At 42.2% G+C, this 13,423-nt stretch overlaps 1 long non-coding RNA gene across 1 annotated transcript in view; it reads left to right on the forward strand.

Moving 5' to 3' along the window:
* Positions 1 to 12,770, forward strand: part of LOC134911277 (uncharacterized) — a 115,361-nt gene extending 102,591 nt beyond the window's left edge. Inside the window, exon 4 of the long non-coding RNA XR_010176440.1 lies at positions 12,565 to 12,770. This is a non-coding gene — a long non-coding RNA (uncharacterized LOC134911277). The remainder of the gene's footprint in view (positions 1 to 12,564) is intronic.
* Positions 12,771 to 13,423: the final 653 nt, after the last annotated feature.

The following is a 13,423-nucleotide window of genomic DNA, read 5'->3' on the forward strand; positions in this document are numbered from 1 at the left end:
TGTGTCGGCCACTTGTGTCTCTTAGCTTAGCTATCCAGCGACCTTGGTGCACCTCTTTTTTTCTTTGCATCATGTGCTGTTTGGGGACTATTTTTTTGAAGTGCCATCCTGTCTGACACTGCAGTGCCACTCCTAGATGGGCCAGGTGTTTGTGTCGGCCACTTGTGTCGCTTAGCTTAGCCATCCAGCGTCCTTGGTGCACCTCTTTTTTTCTTTGCATCATGTGCTGTTTGGGGACTATTTTTTTGAAGTGCCATCCTGTCTGACACTGCAGTGCCACTCCTAGATTGGCCAGGTGTTTGTGTCGGCCACTTGGGTCGCTTAGCTTAGTCATCCAGCGACCTCGGTGCAAATTTTAGGTCTAAAAATAATATTGTGAGGTGTGAGGTGTTCAGAATAGACTGAAAATGAGTGGAAATTATGGTTATTGAGGTTAATAATACTATGGGATCAAAATGACCCCCAAATTCTATGATTTAAGCTGTTTTTTAGGGTTTTTGTAAAAAAACACCGAATCCAAAACACACCCGAATCCGACTAAAATTTTTCAGGGAGGTTTTGCCAAAACGCGTCCGAATCCAAAACACGGCCGCGGAACCGAATCCAAAACCAAAACACAAAACACGAAAAATGTCCGGTGCACATCACTAGTTTCAATGGAAACTTGACTCATTTAGACTGCACCGCACTTTAAAGCTAAAAGAACATTTTTCTAAAGACTCTACTTCACCAGTGGTCAGTGATGTTTCGGCTAGAGTGAACAAATTGGGTCCTCCTTCTAAGTTTGACCCGGTATCAAATAACCCTTCACTGAAAACCTTCAGTAGGTTATTGGAGGCAGCGGGTACTGGCCCTAGTCCCCCTGTGTATGGTAATTTGTCTAAAGATGAAAAGGTGGCCCTTAGGGCATTGCGTAAAAGGCAGGATATTATCATAAGGGGGGCTGATAAAGGGGGCTCCATAGTCATTCTTGATACTAGTGACTATATTGATGAATGTCATCGTTTACTTAGTGATGCTGAAACCTATTGCCCCATGGAAAGAGACCCGACAGTGTCAAAGTCAGAAAAATATCACGATGCACACTGCCATATTTGCACCTCATATGTGTCCCTGCTGCGCGTGCGTGCTCCCGTGCGTGCGCATACTCGCTGTCGCGTGCACCCGCACGATGTGCGCATTTACGGTAGAGTTTATGTGATCGTAGCGTGCGACTCAATCGTTACATATTTTCACTATATAATGTATTTTGTAGATCATGGTCCCTTTGATAAGATTCTGAAAGTTTAGTTAATGTAGCATGTTCCTGGACAGAGAGATCACTCTTTGTATTGTACGAAGGGTCCAACAGGGGTCATACAGTGATGTTTAGTATCCATCGGAAGAGTATTTAATTAGCAATATTCCGGTGTTGGTTTGGAGCGGATTAATCGCTCGTGCGAATAGTTATGGACATAAGAAGTTTATGTCCATTTACTATTATTTGCACTTACTTATCCATGCGGCGGGAAACCTAGTTTCCCACCCACCTGAGCAGTTGGAAATTGTCACAGCCCACCTGTATGAATCAACCTATGACCTTTTGTTATAATGCGAGGAGGAATTCCTGTGTCCAATGAACAATGAGATTGTAGGGACCATTGAATTGTATTGTGTGTGGGGCATAAATAGACAAGCCGATCACATCCAGCTCACTCTTCAACGGTTCTCATTGCTGATAATCGGGAGCTGGATGTCCAGAGGCGCATGCGATCGTTCCCCTTTGTGCGTAAGTTTTCTCCGCAATCATATTGATCTTACTGTTATTGTGAGCCATTTCTCTCTCTCTTCTCCTCTTTCTCTCTTATTTTCCCTTAAAACGTAATTGTATTGTATTGTATTTCCCGTGTAGTTATCTGGTTAGTTAGTCTATGTTATATTGTAGTGTATGACTTGTATTGTATTAATTCTTTTGCAAGTATAACATTCATAATATATATATAAGGCGTTGGACCCTAAGCACGGTATCTGTGTATTTCTTATAGTGTTAAGTATTCTCAGAGCGTCGGTGACGCTTGAACAGCTTTTAAGTTAATAAGGTCATACTGTGCTGCATTTACACTCTATCACTACACTAATGTCTTACTGCATAATACACTGTTTATGGTTTAGATATAAAGGTTTAACATTGTGAGCGTCAGCGCCGCTGGTGATCTCCTCGTGGTCCCGAGCATCCGCTACGCTATAGCGAATCATTACGTTAGTCGGCAGCCAATAGCGTGCCTGCCTGTGATCTCTTGGCCGTGAGCGAACGTGACGCTTGAGCGTCTCGACTACGGCTAAGCGATTGTTACGCAACGTGCGTACCCTTACGGTACTCCATACGTAAATAGCGTACAGTGTTCTTAGACCTCATAAAGGGTATTATATAAGATAAATATTTAGCTTTATCAATTGGCAGCTCGTCCAGTCCTTCACATATCTCTGCTAGGTAATTTCAGCAGACATTATCCATCAGCAAAGGGTGGGAGATCATATTCTTCGCAGTGCTGACGGGATAAGCGTCTGCTTCGCTTAGTAAAGGGTGCTGAAGGAATCCGGGAACCGGAGGTAAGAACAACACACTAGTGTCTTTTAAAACTGTTTATTTCTGTTTTGTATACACACGCATATATCTGCATTCCTTTTCGTGTATATTCATATCACTCTCCTGTTTGCCATTGTATAATTGATAAACGTGCTAAGAGAGATTTGTCGCTATTTAAATAGTTAAAGTGTAAAAGTTATACACTAAGGGGTAATTTGTAAAATACACACACAGCTTTACCTGAGATACAAGAAAGACCTGTGTGGGGCTTGGTAGATGATTACAGTTAAAAGAATCATCTACATTAATAAACGTGCTAATTGTATTTTGTGGCCAGCGTACACATGTCTCTAACAAAAGGCTGAGACTCGCGAACACAACCCAAAGGCCGACGCACGCAGCGTATATTACGCAACGGAGCGTCTGGGTACGCCCACCGAAACTCAAATCGCACAATAGCATTGTTTTAGTGGGGGCGGTATAGCATAGCCACGTGATAATAGCACAAATTGATTTCAGTTTTTCCAAAACTTAGTTTAAATACCTTACTTTACTGTAATGCCTCTGGGGACAGCTATCAGACTACGGGAAATGATTTTTCTGATCAGAAAACTATAAGAATGATAGTGGGTTGAAAACGGTATGAGTGTATTGAATCCCGCTTTGTGAACTGAGTGATCTGGGTGATCTTTGGTGGAACGTGATGAGCACGGTCTGAGTGAAAACGTGCAACAGAGTGTGATAAAGTTTTCGTTGTATTACGCTCTGGCTGTTTTGGAGCACAGTAGGGAGACTCCAATGATCCTACCATTTATGGGCAACAAGTGTTTATAAGTGGTACGATTGGACCGCACGGTTGTAGGTGTGACCAATAACGCAACGTGATACGAGGTAAATTGCCCTCATACGTGTTGTGGGAAGCACATGCAAGCGTGATTTGTGTAAAGAAAAAGGAAGGGAATTTTCACTGGTCACAGGAAAATCTCTAGAGATAGGGCCTGCAACGGTTACACGTGTCTGCTAGAAGGCGGACCGGAGATACCCGGAGCAGAAGAAGCTGGTGGAAGAGCTTGGAAAACTCCCACCGTAGACTGTGTTTGGTGCATTTTAGGAAGTTTTTCTGTGTAAGGTCCACAATGGAAGCCAAGTGCACAACACAGGGACGTTCAGCAGTCAGGGTTCAGACTGCAGAGGCTTGCAGACCCCGAGGGTCTGCTCGGTTAGTAATGTGGAGGAGGTATGGTCCCCACACTGAGACCTTTTGTGATGAATGGACACGAATGACTGCGGGGGATAAGGCACCATTTCCCGGGATAGGTAGTTTTGACTTAGAGGTATTGCATAATTTAAGGCAAAGGATCTGTCTCATAAAATCCTGGAAACAACGAGTTAAACATGATGATTGTTTGCAGATATGGCTACAGGAAAGTGACATGCAAAGAAATGTAACTTACATACCTAACTTTCATCTTGAGAGGAGAGACATGGCAATGGAGAGGATTATGGTTGCGGAGAAAGGCACAATGGGGTGCGATAAAAGTGCACTTAGTAACTATATTAAGAATGAATGTAACAAACGTAATAAGGTTTATAAAAATGAAAGTGTTAAATGTACAACTATTAACCCATGCAAGTCGCACCCCTTGTTAAACTTTCCTCAGGAACACCAACAAGAAAGTGAGCCCAGCACAATGTCAGAGCCTTTTCCAGCAGCCATCACACAAGACATCCAGGTGGACGCGACCAAATTGGTAAAGACTGTAATCAAACCCCCTAACGGAGGGTCAGGTGAGGTCGTGTCCACAGGTACGTATGGTATTATACATCACGCACAAACAAATGTACCTCATATCGTGGAATCAATTCAGAATGACGTTACTGGACTTAATCCTGTCAGGGTAATTGCAGTACCAAATGGGAAAACTGACTCTTCAGGAGTCACTCCTGTCAGGAACATCGCCATGTACTGCCCCTTTTCCCGAACAGAATTAAGAACAATTCTGTCTGAATTTCCTGATCCCAGGAAAGACTTAGTTGCTTGTCAAAAATACATTAGAGTGCTAGGAAACACTGCAGAGCCAAATAACAAAGATTGGAGGACAGTTTTGAGGGCATGTTTACCCCCCGATGTTGATTCATTGAAATGTATCGCTGATTGTAAGCTAGATGAGGAAGTACCACTAACAGACAAGTATAACCAAGATAATGTAAAAAGAATCAATCTACAGTTGAAAGAATATTTTCCTGCAGTAGTAAAGTGGAATAAAATCTTTACAATAAAACAAAAAGAAGGTGAATCCGCATCAGAGTATTTTCACCGGGCTCTGCAGGATATGGCTAGGTACACTGGTATAGATGACATTGAAACTAACGTACACCACAGAGAGGTAGCTGTGTCTGTATTAATGGACAGCTTAAAAGACACACTAAAAATTAGGGTACAAACCTCTATACCTCATTGGAGAGGTATCTCGGTGGCTGCATTAAGAGAGTCCGCTATCGAGCATGACCAAAATATCCAAAGAACCAGGGAAGCACAGGGAGAGCGGTTGATGGTACTGAGCATCCAAGCACTAGAGGAGGCATCAAGTCGACCGGAACCCCAGGCCCCTAGCACATGGAGAAAGCCAAGGATTTGTTATCATTGTAGAAGAGAAGGGCATTATGCCAGCAACTGTAATAACCCACATAAAGTCAGACCCCCTAGACCAAGAAATGAGCAAAATTATAACACACACAATTATAATCAGGGATCTTTTAGGAAGAATTTTGGGCCACACCCATGATATGTAGTCAGGAAAGGTGATCATTAGGACTCATGGTAAGCCTGAGGTAACGGTTAATAAATTGGGAGGTCATTCACTGAAGACACAGGAATGACAAGGTGAAACGTTGTAAATGTATTTGTGAAAAATGTTTTTTTTCTCTCTCTCTCCCCATCTCTGACGATTATTAGTAAGGACTCAAACATTGCATATCCGCTTGGTCTTTGCAGAAGTCTACCAAACCCCAGCATGACCTATCCGCATCAATGTATCCTGGCCAGATACAGACAGTGGAGTAATGCAGGTGCTGGTGGGGAGGGACTGCGCAAGGAAACCATTGGACATGTAGATATGACAGCCTGATGATCTGACAATGTTTAAAAAAAAAATGTTCGAAAAATGTTTTTTTTCTCTTTTCCTATTGCTGGTTATTGTTGATTTATGTAATATATATATGCATATGAATTGTTCTCTCTCTCTTTTGTTTTTTTATTTTCCTCTCTTCTCACTCATGTTTTCATGGTTTAAAGATGGTATGTCATACATCAGCTAGACAAATGGTAATGCAAGATTTTTGCTCCTTACAGAAAGATCGCTGGTTTGGAAGAAATATTGCATCACCGGAATGTTCGTTTGGAAGACTGAGAGACAGCACCTTTGAGATGACAGCAGAAAAAGAAGAACAACAAGACTAGAGAACTTAATTATCATAACAAGTTTCTCTCCCCCCTCAAACTGTTTTTCTGTACCCCATTACAAATTTCTTCTTTTCTCCTCCTGTAAGATGGACTTGCCACAAGAGACTGTGATATGGATTTTCCTGTTGACCCTGATGTTGACCAGAGCAGTCTGTTTCGGTGAGAGTACCAGTGAGGTCGAGAAAGAAGTTTTGACACCAGAAAGGTTCCAATGACTAAGACGGAGGTGTAAATTTCCAATAGCAACACAAGCACCGAACAAAGGCGAGTACCGGAAACAATCTAACAGCCATGTTATTTGTAAACATTTTTTTTTTTGATTGTTAGCTGAAGAAAACTGTATCTGTAGGCTCTGTGACAACGTAGTTGAGGATGGGTGCATTAAGAAATGTCAATCCAGTTTTAATATCCACATGGACCGGCATCCATTGAGTGACTATCACTCCTTAGTGGGTAGTGTGTGTTAAATCAAACAGATTGTTGGGTATGCTCTCAAGTACCTCAAGGTCATAGCAAATCAGGACTAGTACCATTTCCTTTAACGATAGGGGAGGTACTTGAGCTAAATGGTGGGAGACCGGTGGACAGGAGGTTTAATATCTGCAGTCCTCCTAGTTTGAAGCTCCACCAATATCATGTGGATAGATCCCTAATATGTTTTAACATTACCAATCCCCGAAAGCCGGGAAGTTGGGAAGTGTCATGGAGCAACCAAACCATGACCTTTTCATATAGAGCAGATAGAATGCCTACAGATACAGAACTTATACGCCACATAGCCAGTAGAGAAAAATCTTTCCGATATAGGTATACCCTAGGAAGTAGGACTACGAGAGTTGGAGAGGTATCACCAGGATACTGTGCACATATCGTACAAGCTGATACGTGTACTAGACAGATGGGAGAATTAGGGTTAGGAGATTTCACATGGAAGATGTGTAATATGGTTATGTCCTACTCCGTCCCATATGTTCTCCCCGATGATGCATATTTCATATGCGGGAGGAAGGCGTATAAGTGGCTTGCCCCAAACTCTGAAGGATTGTGTTATATTGGAAAAGTACTGCCTGAGGTAATGACTGTATCACATGCCAAAATGAAAGATATACACCGTGTTGCCCAAGCTCCTTATACTCACACTCATTACGAGCACGTAGTTAAACGGCACCTGATAGAAAGAACAGAGCATCCGGCCTCTGACATGATCCATGAATCCACCGGGATTCAGTTTCTAATCGCGTTAGATTTCACTCGCACCGCCAGAGGAGTGTTGAATTATAAATACATATCTGCGCTCGCAAATTTGTTAGATAATATCACTGAAATGTATGATGACACGTTTAGGTATACCGGAAGAGAACTTCAAGCTTATAAAACAGAACTGGTACAGCATAGAATGGTTCTCAATTACCTCACAGCAGTGGCAGGTGGATATTGTGTCACACTAGCAACGCAGTACGGCGTGAAATGTTGCACATATATTACTAATAGCACCGAGGATCCGGTCGAGGTCATAGACCAAAAGATGGACGATATTCTCCAATTGAAGTGGGAATTTCGCAGGAGACACAATCTCACTCTTGCTGCTGTAGGTAATGAGCTGACTGGTTGGGTGTCATGGTTGAACCCGCGAAATTGGTTCTCTGGTTTAGGAGAATGGGCTCAAGGAGTCATAATGGATGTTGGGAAGTTTCTTCTATGTATCTTAGGTGTTGTCATAACGATTGGCTTGATATTTAGATGCGGTCAGGCTTTAATGAAGTGCAAACGCCGTACCAGGGTAATGAGTTTAAGGAGTGAGGAAATAGTAATTCCAATGGATTTGATTTATGACCCAAATGTAGAAACAATGATGTGATGAAAATGCGATTTCTACGGTCCATTTCTTTCACCTGTTTTTCCGTTTTCCTCCAAGGTAAAAAGACCCACTTGGACGAGGAATTTGATGAGCCGATATACAGACAACAGATGGATTAAAGAAGAAGTTTTGACAACCTTATACACAGATTTTTGATGAACTATACCATAGATCCCCAGTTTCCCTAGAAATTTTAAAATTACGCTAGCCCAACACTTTTGTAAATCTATGGACATTGACAAAGTTTTTGCTCGCACCTTATGGGCAAAAGCACAAAGAAGACTGCAATCAACAGACACCGAACAAGACCTCAACCGACAAATGTACATTAACCTGACATAGAATACCACTGCATTTACCGTAATTATGTCTTTTCTTCATCTCTACAACCTTCAGGTAATTACACACATAGTCGATAGGGAATACAGGCACAGATATCAGCAATCACATATTCCCCCATTCATGTATCATCAACTAAAATGTGCTCCCCATTTTGTTACAACCACAGCCGAAAAAAGCTCGGTAAAGTTTGACAGCCCATCCACAGACCCGTACCACGGGATAAGAAGGAATTCAAATGTATACTTTGCAATACTTCGAAGCTTGATTTAAAACACGTACGGCATGATGATACATGACCCCCAAACACGGATTCATACACACATGCTTCTGCTATCTCACTAGGCCATACCCTTTTTCCTACCTTCTCCTCTCCTCCCCTACCCAACCATGGAAATGTATTTACACTTGACATATATTTTTCTCTTTTTGAAATGTTTTAGGAAGTGGCAGTTATTGTTGACTGCCAAAGGGTGGACTGTCAAAGTCAGAAAAATATCACGATGCACACTGCCATATTTGCACCTCATATGTGTCCCTGCTGCGCGTGCGTGCTCCCGTGCGTGCGCATACTCGCTGTCGCGTGCACCCGCACGATGTGCGCATTTACGGTAGAGTTTATGTGATCGTAGCGTGCGACTCAATCGTTACATATTTTCACTATATAATGTATTTTGTAGATCATGGTCCCTTTGATAAGATTCTGAAAGTTTAGTTAATGTAGCATGTTCCTGGACAGAGAGATCCCTCTTTGTATTGTACGAAGGGTCCAACAGGGGTCATACAGTGATGTTTAGTATCCATCGGAAGAGTATTTAATTAGCAATATTCCGGTGTTGGTTTGGAGCGGATTAATCGCTCGTGCGAATAGTTATGGACATAAGAAGTTTATGTCCATTTACTATTATTTGCACTTACTTATCCATGCGGCGGGAAACCTAGTTTCCCACCCACCTGAGCAGTTGGAAATTGTCACAGCCCACCTGTATGAATCAACCTATGACCTTTTGTTATAATGTGAGGAGGAATTCCTGTGTCCAATGAACAATGAGATTGTAGGGACCATTGAATTGTATTGTGTGTGGGGCATAAATAGACAAGCCGATCACATCCAGCTCACTCTTCAACGGTTCTCATTGCTGATAATCGGGAGCTGGATGTCCAGAGGCGCATGCGATCGTTCCCCTTTGTGCGTAAGTTTTCTCCGCAATCATATTGATCTTACTGTTATTGTGAGCCATTTCTCTCTCTCTCTCTTCTCCTCTTTCTCTCTTATTTTCCCTTAAAACGTAATTGTATTGTATTGTATTTCCCGTGTAGTTATCTGGTTAGTTAGTCTATGTTATATTGTAGTGTATGACTTGTATTGTATTCATTCTTTTGCAAGTATAACATTCATAATATATATATAAGGCGTTGGACCCTAAGCACGGTATCTGTGTATTTCTTATAGTGTTAAGTATTCTCAGAGCGTCGGTGACGCTCGAACAGCTTTTAAGTTAATAAGGTTATACTGTGCTGCATTTACACTCTATCACTACACTAATGTCTTACTGCATAATACACTGTTTATGGTTTAGATATAAAGGTTTAACATTGTGAGCGTCAGCGCCGCTGGTGATCTCCTCGTGGTCCCGAGCGTCCGCTACGCTATAGCGAATCATTACGTTAGTCGGCAGCCAATAGCGTGCCTGCCTGTGATCTCTTGGCCGTGAGCGAACGTGACGCTTGAGCGTCTCGACTACGGCTAAGCGATTGTTACGCAACGTGCGTACCCTTACGGTACTCCATACGTAAATAGCGTACAGTGTTCTTAGACCTCATAAAGGGTATTATATAAGATAAATATTTAGCTTTATCAACAGGGACCTATGTAGAAGAATTATCTTGCATTTTGAATAGAGCATGTGAACAGGGGATGTTGTCCAAAGTGATGGTTCAAAAATTATTGAACGCATATCCGGTAGTACCGGTTTTTTATACACTTCCCAAAATACACAAGCACGCAAAGCGACCTCCGGGGAGGCCCATTGTGTCAGCCCGGGGGTCTCTGTGTGAACCACTGGCTATTTTTCTTGACGCTTACTTACAGCCGTGTATTCAACAAACCTTCACACACCTTAAAGATTCCAATGTGCTCTTGGAAAAAAATTTACATTTTGAACAGGTACCCCAAAATCTGCTTATGGCCACAATAGATGTAATCAGCCTCTACACATGCATTCCGCATGCAGGAGGCTTACAGGCAGTAAGAAGGCTGATTACAGGCAACACGGCATATATGGGTCCAGATGTGGATCTGTTCATTGAATTACTTGAGTTTACCCTTACGCACAACTATTTTCTGTTTGAGGACAAGCTCTTCAGACAGATAACTGGTTGTGCGATGGGGACAGCAGTGGCTCCGGCCTTCGCGAACACATTTATGTGGGAGACTGAAAAGGGTTTGTTTTATGAAAACTCCGGTATTTCTGAGCAAATTTTCTTGTATTATCGTTACATAGATGACTTGCTCATCTTCTGGACAGGAAGTGAGCAGTCTCTATGTGACATTATAGCTAATCATAACAGCTCTGATAGAACCATTAAACTCACCATGGAGTGCAGCCATACCCATGTTGATTTTCTGGACATTTCTATCTGGATTAATGAGGGGAGGATTGTCACCAATCTATTCTCCAAACCTACTAACAGAAATATGCTTCTGAGATACAACAGTTTTCATCCCGCCCCAGCTATACAGGGTTTGCCCTACTCCCAATTTCTGCGGGTCTGTAGGATCACAAATACCGCTACAGATCTGGAAAGAGAACTTGACATCATGGAAAATAGATTTGTGGAGAAGGGGTACCCGGTACCCCTATTGAAACAGGCTAGAACCAAAGCATGTGCTCAGAATAGAGTAGATTTGTTGACCAAAACAGTGATTCAAAAGAAACAAAATAAATTACCGTGGGTCAATGCATTTGACACCAACAGCCGTCATACTAACAAAAAGGCTAAGGCCTTGTGGCCGATTATTACCACAGACCCTGAACTCAAGGCATTAAAAAACACAGAGATTATGCCTAGTTAGAAAAGGGGTAGGAATATTAAAGATCTTTTGGTTAAAACAGACCTGAGTAAATTTAAAAAAACAGTTCCTCTACATTTTTTGAGCAGACCCAATGGCTGTTACAGGTGTATTGGCTGCACCACTTGCAGCTATATGTCTGCTGGGACGAGTATTGTACATCCACACTCTGCAAAAAAGTATACCATCAATTGGCCCTTGTTGTGTAATTCTAAATTTGTCATATACGTAATTATGTGCCCTTGTGGCCTATATTACGTGGGCAAAACGGAATGTTTATTTAAAACCAGGATGGCCCAACACAGACAGGCCATTAGGGCAGCGTTGGGTTCAGGTAATAGCGACCAGCCGGTGGCACGACATTTCGCTAAGCTGAAGCATGGGATGGCAACTTTGAAGTATCTCATCATTGATCACGTGCCCGAATCCATCAGGGGGGGCAACAGAGCACAAAAACTGCTCTAGTTGGAAACCCGATGGATTTTTAGACTCGACACTATTAGACCCAGAGGTCTGAATGAATCTTTGGGCCTGAGTAATTTTTGTAAAATAATCATTTTTTTCAGATAGCCAGAAGTTGTGGTTTATTAAAGGGTCCGGATTTAGTTGTGAGAGAGGTGCCAATTTGAATGAGATCTTTACTGATAGTTGCAGACTGAGCGGCTATGTATTATCATTGATAAAAGGTCTCATGATGTTGTTTGAGTTTCATTTTAAGGATGCTGCTTACAACTGTGTGGAGTTTATATGTACTTTGAGAATATATGTATGGGTTTTAAATTCATGTTTTTACATATATGTTATTTTTGCACATCCATTCATATATTTAAATGTGATGGTATATGGGTAATGTTGCTGGACATAATGTTTCTTGGAGGGAATGGTTTGTAACAGGGTTCACGGATGGAATGGCTGAAAACGAGCTGGGTTAGTTTTTAATGGCTCTACACACACTGGTGTGTGATTCTTTACTAGGGGTGTCTTACAAATGAGTATTGTAAATTGGTGTGATTTTGCATCACTATGTGTTTTTTGTATTTGTGGATCATTTAAATTTTGTGGGGTCATGGTTTTGTCACTGTTAGTTTTTCCAGTATACATCAGTTTTTTTAGTGTATACTAAATTTTTCTTATAATTATATGTGCATGCACTTTGCACTTTACTTATGATGATATATAACAGAGATTCAGTACAGCGCGTTTTCAGTATACTGTACGTGATTCCCGGCAGCTCAGCCCCTTTACATGGTTTGTTTGTTTTACAGGGTTGCCGCGGCAACGTGGCCGGGACCTGTGACGTCACTTCCGGCGGAAGTGTCCTGCTCGTGGAGATGGATGCCGGGACCGAAACACGGCGGCAGCGGCAACCAGCGGGGGATGGTCTTGAGGGGTGAGTGCACCTATAAATATTGTTTTGTTTGCAATGGGGGTTATCCTGATGAAGGGGCTACGGGCCCCGAAACGTTGATGTAATGCTGCAGTTTGTTCACTAAAAGTTTTTTGCACCTTCAAGCCTCTGAGTGCCGCCTTCTTTACATGGGTTATTTATTGAGGTGGAAACCTCATAGGATGGCACCTGAGCCAGAAAGCCCACGGAGGCCTTCTGAGTGCCGGCCACTACATGGGTATTTAAATATATATATATATATATATATATTGAGATATATATATATATATATAGACAGAGGTAGGGGTCCAGCACGGCCACATAATAGAATGGTACACTGGGTGCCCTCACTGCAGAGTAGTTATCAAAATAGAGGTGGTGCGGCACTCCAATGATTTGCACACTGACACCAATTGATAAAGTGCAACGTTTCAATGCCCTTTAATGAATCGCCATTTTCATCAGGTATTTTGATATATATATATGTATATATTAGAGATGAGCGGGTTTGGTTCTCTAAGAACCGAAACCCCAGGAACTTCACGTCCTGAGCCCGGATCCGAGTCTGGCTTGCGACTTCCCGCCAGACTCGGAAACCAGAATGAGGCAAAACGTCATCATCCCGCTGTCGAATTCTCGCGGGTTTTGGATTCCATATAAGGAGCATTGCATCGCCGCCATTTTCACTCCAGTCCTGGAAAGTGTAGCGAGAGGACGTGTCTCCTCAGTGTCTGTCT

Source organism: Pseudophryne corroboree, chromosome 4 (genome assembly GCF_028390025.1).
Source record: "Pseudophryne corroboree isolate aPseCor3 chromosome 4, aPseCor3.hap2, whole genome shotgun sequence".
NCBI lineage: Eukaryota > Metazoa > Chordata > Amphibia > Anura > Myobatrachidae > Pseudophryne > Pseudophryne corroboree.